Consider the following 12,314-nt stretch of genomic DNA (forward strand, 5'->3'; position numbering starts at 1 on the left):
GAAGGGGGATTTGTGACGTGACGAGTCACCGTCACAGTCAGAATACCGGTTTTGTGATAGCAGACAGGAGGAGAGGCGGTACAGTGCGCACTACCCCTACCTTATCCCAAACCCATACATAGGTATCCATCCCTACTATGGGCAACACAACCGATTCCCGACTGTGGGTAACACCTGGTGTGTGTGTGTGTGTAACAACGCAACACACACCTGTGTAAGTGGCTGAGGTGCCAGGGCAGCACGGATCAGCGGGCCGGGAGGAGAGACACTCTCTCTCTTGTCTGCTCACCGTAAAGTTGTACTCTGATATACGTCGGTTGAGTTTTGCGTAAGCTAGTGAGGCGAGCTCGGTATCAGGTGACAACAGGAGACGCAGCCACGGCTACCTGTTGCTGACCCGACCGGTTGCAGGCGTATACACGCGGCTTCTGCTGGGACTCGTGCCATCCGAGTGCTGATACCTGCCAGACGGATCTCCCAGTGCCCGTGGTCAAGTTGCGGTGTACCTCGCCATAGGAGTGTTAACGGTAGGCCTGTGTCCCTTAATCCTGTCCCTACCGTGAGAGCACTGTGCCGAACAGCAACTGCCGGACCCACAGGGCCGAATTGTTAGCTGATAGGTCTTGTCGGATGGCTGGACGCTGACATTCTTTTGTGTGTAATACATAGTCATTGCTATAATAAACGCATTATCTTTGCAGATAAATAGATGTGTTTTCTTTAATAGTAGGTATTTGAATGCCAGTTACCCACCTATCCTACCGGCCCTTAAGGATAATTATTAATAAATATAAGGTGAACAGCGTCTTGCTGCTGACTGCAAGGCGAGCAAGACGCGACACCTCACAATATATATATATACATATATATATATATATATATATATATATATATATATATATATATATATATATATATATATATATATATATATATATATGTGTGTGTGTGTGTGTATATATATATATTGTATATTTTGTTAATCAAATAGCCGTTGTGACATTTATAAATCACACTATCATCAGGCTGTTGTTCATTCTCACGTCAAAATTTATAAAGTTGAATTATTGTTATTCAATTCTAATCAATTGGATGTGTAACATCTCATGACTATACTTGTTATTTATTACTTTGAAGCACAAAGTTTCGTTTAAAAATTATAAAAAGCAAAATCTCAGCGATTTTCAATCATGGAGCAGTACCCCTGCTTCTGCAGTTGTGTAACGTATAACTGACTTCTTTTTAAATGAGCTACCACCACGATTTTAACATTCTGTACTGCATAAATCTACAAGAATTATTATACAAAATTTCAACAGCAGCTTGTACCTAACGTTAAAATTTGAGAGATCAGCACTTTCAACTATTAATTATTGTGTAATTATTGCATCACGACTGTGCTTGTGTCAATTAAGAGTAATTACTTTAATCTCTAACTATTCGTTTAGATCTCCAACCTGACGTGTCCTCCCTGAATGCAAGAGTATAAAAACTCCTAGGACATAACAATATTCACCTTTTTTCCTTTATTAAAAGTAGGTAAGCTATGGTGGTTATGGCACACCCCAGCTCCTCCCCTGAGGTGGTGGCTCTAGCTATATTTGGGCTGTGGGTGGAGAAGAGGCGGTGGTGGGGGAAGAGGCTGATCAGGCGGTGGGGGGAGAGGCTCGAGCACGATCAGGTGGTATAGAAGAGGTAGTGGGGGAGTTTGGGCGGTGGGTGGTAAGGACTACTTGGGCGATCACGTCAGGGAAAGGGGGGCTTCCAGATAGATCTGTCCGACAGCTAATCGAGCTCCTACGTCATCAGAATGGGTCCAAAAGGTGTTTGGTGACAAGCCCAACGTACAGCACGAGAGGTAAATGATTAAGCATAAACGTGTATTTCTTATCAGTGGACGTTTTTTTTGTTATCCCACTCATTGTTTTAGGAGTCTCAGCGTAATCGTTGTTTTTTTGTTCTTCTCAAGAGCGGGCGTATAGAGTTGTTGCAGAGAAAATTTCATTGGAAAAAGCGGATCGCGGATCCCGTTTAACTGTGACCAACGTTGGCTTACTCGACGCAGTACCTTGCCAAGTAATGGAGCTATTATTTCTTATCCACACGATGTGCTAGCCGTAGCCAATGACTTTTCGCTTCTTATTTAGGCGTATAATGTATTAGTGTAATATTTTTTTCTTAGCAACAGCGCGCGCAACGAGTCTTGGTAGGAGACATGTACGTGTTAGCCGTGACCAATAACTTTTCGCTTTTTATTTCGGTGTATAATGTACCAGCGTCATATTTTTTTCTCAAGAGCGGGCGTATCGAGTGATGCGAGCTGTCGGAGAAAACATGTATACTATTTTATTACCAAAAGTAAATCCCATATCCCTTTTAATTCCTCAACGTTTGCTTACTCATTTTTCGACGCAGTACCTAGCCAACGAATATAGCTATCAATTCTCATCTACATGCATGCATTAGCCGTGACCGATGATTTACCGCTTCTCACTTAGGCATATAATGCACCAGAGTAATATTTTTTTTAGCAAGAGCGGGCGTATCAAGTGATACGAGTTGCCAGAGAGAACATGTATACCATTTCATAACCGAAAGCGTATCCCAACATTGCTTGGCTTACTCCTTTTCACCACAGTACCTCACCAACGATCATAGTCAGTTAATACAATAAAGTAATTTCAATCGGCGCAGTAATAAGGAGGCATGAATAAAAAAAAATCGACATAGATTCATGAAGAACTAAATTATTGCATAAGTATTGTGTATTAGGTGTACATTAATTAAAGAATATCGTTTTGTTTTTTTTCTTGAGGTTTAGTGCATAAGCACACGATCAGTAAGAGCTAATTTAGGAGTGAGAATAAAAAGTCCAAAGTCAGGTGTTAGTTTGAGTAACGTTTCGTTGGTCTTAACGCCAACCTCATCAGGCTCACTTTATTAACAGAAAAAACACAATAAATTTCGTAAATTACATTGCAGGGCCAATGCTTACAAATATCTACACTAATGCAAAATTAATTATAAGTAAGTAGTCACGAATAAAGTAATAATATAAATAATATTAAAATTAAACAATTACTCACTTCTATATCGTTAAGACGATCGTTACAGACTGTTCGGCGCCTCGAACAAATAACGTAAGTGTCAAACATGTATGTATTTACGCATATACATATAAACAGTAAATGTACGCTTTTTTACGAATATAGATAACAGCAGTACATAACTACTACTTTCTTTCAAAAACGAATTTACTCTTTTACCTGCAGTTTGCTCAATATTGAGATTGACGATTGTTATGCACATGTGTCCCTTCTTGAAAGAAATATTTTTACTATGAGACAAATAATAACTAATCTGCATCCTAACAATTTATTAGTTTAAAGTTTCATAAGTAGTATATATTTTAACAATAGACATAAAAGACAGAAACTCAATCGTACGTATAATAAAAAATTTTTATCCATATAAAAGTCATGTAACCAGAACCCCTACAATAATAACAACAAAAAAGAAAAAATGTTCCGTAATCTAACAGATCTTGATGTACCAGAAAACGTCAAAAATTGCATAGTTTTAGGACCAAAATTTACGTTAAAAACACAATCTTTGTCAAATAGTGAAATTATTCATACAATTAGGAATGTAGAATATAGCTTGCGGAAAATCAACGATCTTCATAGTGAATTAAAAAGTAAAATAAGAACAAAAATCACACAAGCCATGAAAATGTGTGATAACAAGAAATTAAAACTTGACAACGTTGAACATTCAAATACTGTCAATTTAAAATGTACAAAAGCGTTCCTTAGAGAGAACAAAAATGTTTTGTTGACTCGTTCAGATAAAGGAAATGCTACTTACATAATAATAAATAAGAATTCATTACACAATTTACAATCAGATGTCCACAAAATTTTAACGAAACTGAACGACAACGAATTTTTAAATTTGAAACACCATAACAATCAATCAACGCAAACCAATACAAATTTATCTATTTATCATCAAGATGTAGATCTATATTATCAAGATGTTGTGGGTTGCCAAAAATACATAAACCTTCCCTTTCATTTAGACCAATTATTTCATCCATTAATTCTCCTACACACACACTCGGCTCAATTCTCTATAATTAATTCTCTTTCTAAAGTATTTGAAAAACCTTCTTCACATTTGAATAATAGCGTTGAACTTATAAAACAAATTAAAAATCTTAAAATACCGGAAAACCATATTTTTATTTCTTTGGATGTTATTTCTCTATTTACCAATATTTTGTTAGAATCAGTCATAAATAGTTTGGAAAAAAGATACATGCAAATCCACAGATTATCAAAAATTCCTTATTATGAAATTATAAAATGCACAAAATTTTTGCTCAATAATGTTTACTTCACCTTTCATAAAAAATTTTATAAACAGATTTTTGGAAGCCCTATGGGCTCTCCTGTCTCTCCACTATTCGCTGACTTAGTTTTAGAAGATCTTGAGACAAGAGCACTACGCGTGTTAAAAGAAAATTATCATTGCGTTTCCTTCATATATGAAAGATACGTCAACGACACTCTCATATGTGTACATAAAGATCAGGCAGAATCATTTTTACAGATTTTTAACAAACAGGAAAATCACTTAAAATTCACCTGCGAAGTAGAGAAAAACAATTGTATAAATTTCTTAGACATAACAATTACACTTAAGAACTTAAAAATAATCACGAATTGGTACATCAAGCCAATTTCATCGAATTGATTAATCAATTTCAATTCTAACCACCCCCGATCTTTAAAAATCAATGCAGTATACAGTTTGGTTGATCGAGCTATTCTTTTGTCTGATAAATATTATCAGTCTGATAAGTATATGATTATTATACCACAGGAAGAATATTCACATGGCAAAAAGAATTTTACGTGATAATGACCATACTGAATTTTTCATACAAAAATATATCAAGAAATGACTTCACCAAATGAAAAATACTAATAATGATAATAACAACCTACTAAATGACAATCTACGTGATAAAATAAAAATCTCTATTCCATATACCCCATTATTCTTTACATTTTGTTCAAAAATTTTTAAAAAATTAAATATATAAATTAACCCTATTATTCAAAATAAATTGGACAGTGTTACTATTTTTGGGAAAGACAAGATTGATAAGCTCGATCAAACCAATGTTGTTTATCATTTTGCATGTAATTTTTGCTCTGCATCATATGTAGGTGAAACAAAGAGAGCATTGAAAAAACGCCTGAATGAACACAAAAGTACTAAGAAAGACAAACTTGTTGTCGCTTCACACATGAAAAAATTCAACCATAATTTTAATTTTTCTCAAACAAAGATTCTAGACCGTGAACCTAATAGACAAAAAAGATTAATATCTGAAATGCTATACATACACTTTACTAAACACACAATTAATAAGATAGAAGATACCTTACTTCTCAATAACATATATAAAGATTTTATAAGTAATCTTTCTAAATAATACAATGTAGTTATGTACTGCTGTTATCTATATTCGTAAGAGGCGTACATTTACTGTATACATGTATATGCGTAAATACATACGTGTTTGACACTTACGTTATTCGTTCGAGGCACCCAACAGTCTGTAATGATCGTCTTAACGATACAGACGTGAGTAATTGTTCAATTTTAAAATTATTTATATTACTACTTTATTCGTGATTACTTACTTATAATTGATTTTGCATTAATGTAGATATTTGTAAACATTGGCCCTGCAATGTAATTTTTGAAATTTGTTGTATTTCTTCTGTTAATAAAGTGAGCCTGATGAGGTTGGTGTTAAGACCAACTAAACGTTGCTCAAACTAACACCTGACTTTGAAGTTTTTATTCTCACTCCTAAATTAGCTCTTACTGATTGTGTGCTTATGCACTAAACCTCAAGAAATCATGGAAACAATTGGGAGCAGAACGGCACGTTTAACAAACACTGTAATGAATATCGTTTTGTCGTTGCTACTCTTTTAAAATCTATTTTTTTAAAGCTGTAGCAGTACAATGAACTGATTTAAATTGGTGATTTTAGCATTCGATATCATCCATACTAATTTTTTTTTAAAGCTTGACGTTGCTTAATGTTATGAATGTACCTATAAAAATAACAATAATCTACGCAAATATTTAGTAAAGCGTATAGATCACACTGTGAGAAATGTACCTATTAAATAGCACACGGCACAACCATTCGACTTTTTCGAGAACTTTTACGTAAATAATATCATATTCTTTAATAACGGCTCGAAAGGTTTTAGCTAGAGCCTCGTAGGGAACTTCTCTCGAGCTCCAACGAAGACCGATGTAATTAAACTCCAATCATTGATTTTTACATTTATTCTTAGGTAAGAGCTGTGCCCAAGAATATGGGGGCTTAAAGACAAAAACTGATGGTGTAGCATTTTTTTGTAGACGTATAATAGCGACCTCTTAAAAAATGAATTTGTTGTACATGGTTTTAAAGCCTTAAACATCAACCACGTACTTCATCATCTTAACGTTGTGACGATCATTAGTTAACCAACCCCTCTATCGATGTGTCATCTCTTTATATACAAATGCTAGTCACTGCTAGTTATCATTCGTATCGCTTTCGCAGAGGCAAATCAGTATAAAAGAAAAGTTCAAGCAGCGTCTCATTTATTTAAGTACTTTAACACGAGCTGTAAGTATAGTGGAGCAACTCCGCGAGAATTTTGCTAACGCCAACGCTGTGGAGTGTTACGTCATTTTCTGTGAAATAGTGCGAATACAATATCAACGCTTGCTGCATAGTGATAATATGACCGAGATCTTAATGATATTATAAGATCTTATTGATAACAGTGAAATAGTGCTTAAAAATATTTTCAACTATAAGCTGTCTGTAAGACTGTCATCGCTAGTGGAAAGTAAGTTGTTCAATATTGAGTGTCTTTTATCAACTTTTTTAGCAGTATTTTATAATATTCTAGAAGTGTAAGGATTAGGGCTCGATGAAAAGTTAGAATCAAGATGATTACAATTTTTTGACATGGAAAGATCCTAATAGTGCTTCTAAAAATAGCATAAGAACGGCTGTTATAGTAAAAAGTGGGCATTTAGATATAATAAAATTTCTTGAGTCTGCAGAAAAAATATTCATTTTAAAAGTGCGAGAAATTCTCGACCAGCGAAATGCTTTAAAAGTTAATACAGTATTAGCAGTAGAGTTTTTGACAGTAAAAAATGATACAGAGACTGTTAAAGTTTAATATTTTAACACTTATTCTGATTCCATTTTTAATACAACAGACCTAAATGAATGGTTTAAAACGAATGTCCAGAAGCCTATTTTTACAGATATAGAAAAGTTTTAGGAGCGCGATTCTGGATGGACTTCACGCTCAATTTTAAATTCACATTTTGTCAGCTTTACATGCAGTGAATAAAAATGCACAATAAGTGTCAAATATTGCTCAATACGAAAACAGTTATAGTTTCGAGAGGATCACCTTTCCAGTGCAGCCTTAACAAGTTACAAAATTTGAAAAACAGCATGATGTGTCCATTAACGTGTATTTTTTGGAGAAAAGTAAAAAAGTTATAAAACTTGACCCCTTTACTTGACAGCAGAAAAAAAAGGTAAACATATTAATTTGCTGCTTATACAAAATTATTAAATTCATACGTATAGTGAGGGGAAATCAAAAAAACAAAAAAATATTGACGAAGAACGTGATGATTTCTTCAATGCTGAGGCAATGGACGAAGATAAGGTAGAAAAAGATAGACAAGAATATTTAGAAGAAATCCAAGATGGTAATGATAGTGCTGATAATGATACAAAATACCACTACATATATATTAAAGACTCATCTAGGTTGGTAAAAAGTTCTTTAACAAAACATGAACATAAAATACATATTTGCGACCACTGTCTTCATTACTTTACAACTGATAAAATGTTAAAAACACATACGGTGGAGTTCGCTAAAGTAAATAAGTGTAAAAGAAACTTGCCGAGGTACATCAATAAAATTTTAGAATTTGAAAATCACATAAATAAAAATCGTGTACCATTCATAGTATACGCAGACTTTGAATGTTCATTAAAACCTCTGCATAATAGTGAGCGAGCAATACAACACCAAGAAGCATTAAGTATTGGATATTATGTAAAGTGCAGTTTTGATAACGTGAAATCACGATACATTTTCTACAGAAAAAAAACTGAGATTAGTGAGAATCCAGCTACCTGGTTTGTGAAAAAAATGCAAGATCCCGCCTTAGATTTACATAGAACTTACAACAATCCTGTACCAATGAGATCATTAACTGAAGAAGACGACTTTGATTTTTTTGATGCTGATATATGTCGCGTGTGTAAGAAGTCTACTAAAAATGATGAAAAAGCTCACAATTTATGCCATTTTACTGGAGAGTAAGTATTACATTTATGAGTTTTTAATCAAAAAAGTTTCCCTTTAAACTAAAACTCGTTTTTTTCTACTCAGATATCGAGGCCCAGCTCATAATGTATGTAACCTCAAGTATCAGGACTCGTGACCAGTACCAATAGTTTTCTGTAATCTCAGCAATAATGATGCACACTTATTTATATAAGAACTTGTAACTTGCTTTCCCAGAAGAGTACAAGTTATCCCTCAAACAAACAAAAATACATTTCTTTTATGAAGTACGTTAAAGGGACGAGCATAAACTTACGCTTCATTGACTCGTATAGATTTTTGCTGTCGTCGCTTGATAAGTTGGGATCTTAATTTAAGCAGTATGATACTCTAGAAAAGATTTTCAGTCAAGATGATGAACACTCTTTCAAGCAAATTAATATGCTGAAGAGGAAGGGTATATTTCTATACGATTATGTAGCATCATTCCAAAAACTTGAAGAAATCGGGCTCCCATCTAAAGATGATTTTTATAGTAAATTATATAATGCACATATAAGTAGTAAAGATATTACACATGCTGAAACAGTATGAAAAACTTTTGATATTATAACTCTTGGACAGTATTCAGATCTTTACCTCAAAACTGATGTACTTCTGTTAACATAAGTATTTGAAAACTTTAGAAATAATTGACTCAAGGTTTAAAAATTAGATCCTGCTCACTGTTTCACTACTTCAGGCTTCACTTGGAATGCCATGTTAAAAAAAACGAAAGTAACTATTATGTATAGGGATACAATGTCAAGTTTGTTTTAGTTATTAATTGAGAATTTTTTTTAGATTTCACTAGAACTCATTACCGATATAGATATGCTTATGTTTATGTTAAAAAGATGAAACTAAAAAATATATAGCATATTTTGACGTTAATAATTTGTATGGTTGGGCAATGACTAAACAACTCCATGATGGAGGATTTCAGTTGGTCCAAAATGTTGAGCAACAGCCTCATGATTCTTATAATATTGAAAATGAAGGTGCTTACAGACATATTATAGAAGTGGACTTGGAGTATCCAGAGGAGCTCCATGATTCTCAAAAAGATTTGTCATTTTGTTCCAAACACATTTCAGCACCAAGCTTGAAGCAGCCTTAATTAATGACAACATTAAATTACAAGCATTAATATGTACTTTATTATGAAGCCCTCAAGCGAGCCACAAATCATGGATTACGACTGACAAAAATATATCGAGCCTTAAAATTCTGGCAAAGTGCATGGCTTAAAGAATATATTGATCACAGTAGCATTAGGAGAAAAAAGGCTAAGAATAAGTTCAAAAAAATGCTTTTCAAACTATTCAATAATGCTATTTTCAAAAAAAAACGATAGAAAATTAGAGAAAGCGTATTGATGTCAAACTTCTCAACCATTGGGTTGGACGCTTTGGTGTGGCATCATACATTGCAAAGCCAAATTTTTGCAGCTGTGATATTTTGGATGAGAATTTTGTAGCCATACAACTACAATGTGTAGAAGTGATGATGAAAAAGCCAATATACATGGGGCTTAGTGTTTTAGATTTATCTAAGACACTTGTGTATCGTTTTCACTACGATTATTTGCGCTCCAAACTCAAAAATGATTGTAAACTCTTATACACTGATACAGACAGTCTGATATATGAAATAACAAACCATGATATTTATAAAATGATGAAATTGGATATTAATGGATTTGACACATCAGATTATCCACAAAATAATAAATTTATGATGCCGTTAAAAAATAAAAAAAAACCGTTTGGCTCATAAAAGATGAGTCCAATGGAAATATTATATTAAAATTTGTTGAGTTCAGAAGTAAGATGTGTAATATTCTTCTTGGAAACGAAAATGTGATTAAAAAAGAAAAGGGTGTTAAGAGTAACGTCGTAAAAGCAACTATCGATTTCAACGACTATACTGAGTGCCTACGTGATCAAATTATAAACATTAATCAAGAGCAAATTAATATAAGATCACGTCACCATAAGCCCCACACTAAGAGGAAGAATAAAATTGCTCTTAGTTCCCGACATGATAAGCGACATATTTTATCAAACACTACAGATATGCTGCCTTCGGGCCATTATAGCATTAAAATAATAGAAGAACAAAGAGCTAGAGAGTATGTAGAAAATTATAGCAAACCAGCAGCAAGTGAAAAAGCAGCCAATGTAGAGGGAGAGATTACTCCAGTAGTGGTAGAGTTCCTATATCATCAGCAGCATCAACCAGCAGAGCTCAGTCAGAGCTGTAGTGAGTAGCTCGAAGTATCGACTGCTTCATCATCCAGCGCAAGCAGCTCAGGTCAACAACAAGCTTTCAAAAGAACAGGTTTGGAGTTGGAAAATTTCTATAGAGATAAGCAGATCTGTTTGAAACAGGAAAGCTCAGAACTAAAGGCTTGTAACGTGTTTTCTTATTCATATATATTTTTTTCACTATTTATAAAATTCATATAATTTTCTTATGTTTCAGATGGCTGATGGCTAAAAGGGGCAAAGTCATGTAGCGTCGAAGTTGAGAAAAGCTAACACTGAATTTGGCACGGAAGCTATTGCTGAACTAGACGACCACTTCCAGATATTTTTACCTAATCAAGTATCTGAGTATCTTGTGAGTAATGAACTATCATTTAATAGTTTGTTGAAATCTATTGAAAAAAAAAAGCTGTGAGTTTACTGTAATGGTGATAGTGTTCAATTTTTTAACCAATAAATGTTTAATCATACAAATACAATGTATTATATATTACACGTTTAGAGTTTTTATTCATCTCAATAAATCTTATGTAAGATATACTATTTGCATGTATAATAAAACAATTTTATTTGCACAAATAATTGATAACATCAAAAGACCACAAGAAGTTTTATACAAATTTTCTTACAACTTCTGAATTTGAGTAATTTTTATAGTACGTATCGTTTTAATTTTTTGTTATTTTTAATTAAATTGCTATGGGTAAAGTCAAAGTCCAACCACTTGACAAATATTGGATTTCCTCATCGACAAAAAATTTTTCAACAAGATAAGTATCAGGATACTTAGTTTTCTGCAGTTCCTGCTCGTAGAAGCCTCTAGAAATTGGCTGATTTTGGTAATCTTTCAAATGGTAAGTAAGTGGATTAGTTAGAGCTACTTGTGCTATAGCAAATATCTCACTCGACCAGTTAGGTGTGTATCCTTTTTCAAATACTTGCTTAGCATTACTTATTCGCACTTTATCTCCCACTTTAAATTTTGGTTGTTTTCTCATCCCCATTGTTCTTGATAAAATTTTTTTCAAAATTTCATTTTCAGTAGCAGCTGACACATACTTTGGTTTCATATCTACTGTCCGATGTTTACGATTATTATAGACCGTCAGTAAATTGAATTTATTTCAATAGTGTGACTAGGATAACCAGCTGATTTTTTTGCCACTAGTAATCTTAGCCGATTGACCAGCTCGTTACGGTCGTCTCAGTAAACGTAGTCCATTTTTATGTTCAGCCTAGCAATTTTAAATCGAGGTATGGACCAGCCTTTCTTCTTCATTTAAAAGAGATTAAGTAACAGGGCAATAACATTATTGATTTTATTACTATTGTATAAACGAATCATCTCATTTTTGTCAAATTTTTTTTTATACGCACTTGACGTTTCCAAGATTTGTTTGTATTTAATTTAATTGTCTGATGTCAAATGCTTTTTATCACGAAGCTTTTTTACAAGCAACTTCATCAATACTTCGGTCATCAAATGTCTCAGATTTTTTATTTGAATTGGATTATTTTTGAAACATATAGGCGAATCACCAAGTATATCCTGTCCATTTTCTCCTCTTTTTATTCCATAAGTTCGATCTAA

General features: G+C 33.5%; 1 protein-coding gene across 1 annotated transcript in view; it reads right to left on the bottom strand.

Annotated features, from left to right (window-relative positions):
- Apoltp (Apolipoprotein lipid transfer particle) overlaps nucleotides 1-12,314 on the bottom strand; it is a 2,496,658-nt gene that overhangs the window by 1,474,998 nt on the left and 1,009,346 nt on the right. The window lies entirely within an intron of this gene.

This window comes from Copidosoma floridanum, unplaced genomic scaffold (assembly GCF_036245765.1).
Source record: "Copidosoma floridanum isolate Cflo_tuat_1 unplaced genomic scaffold, Cflo_Japanese_pri ptg000004l, whole genome shotgun sequence".
NCBI classification, from domain to species: Eukaryota; Metazoa; Arthropoda; class Insecta; order Hymenoptera; family Encyrtidae; genus Copidosoma; species Copidosoma floridanum.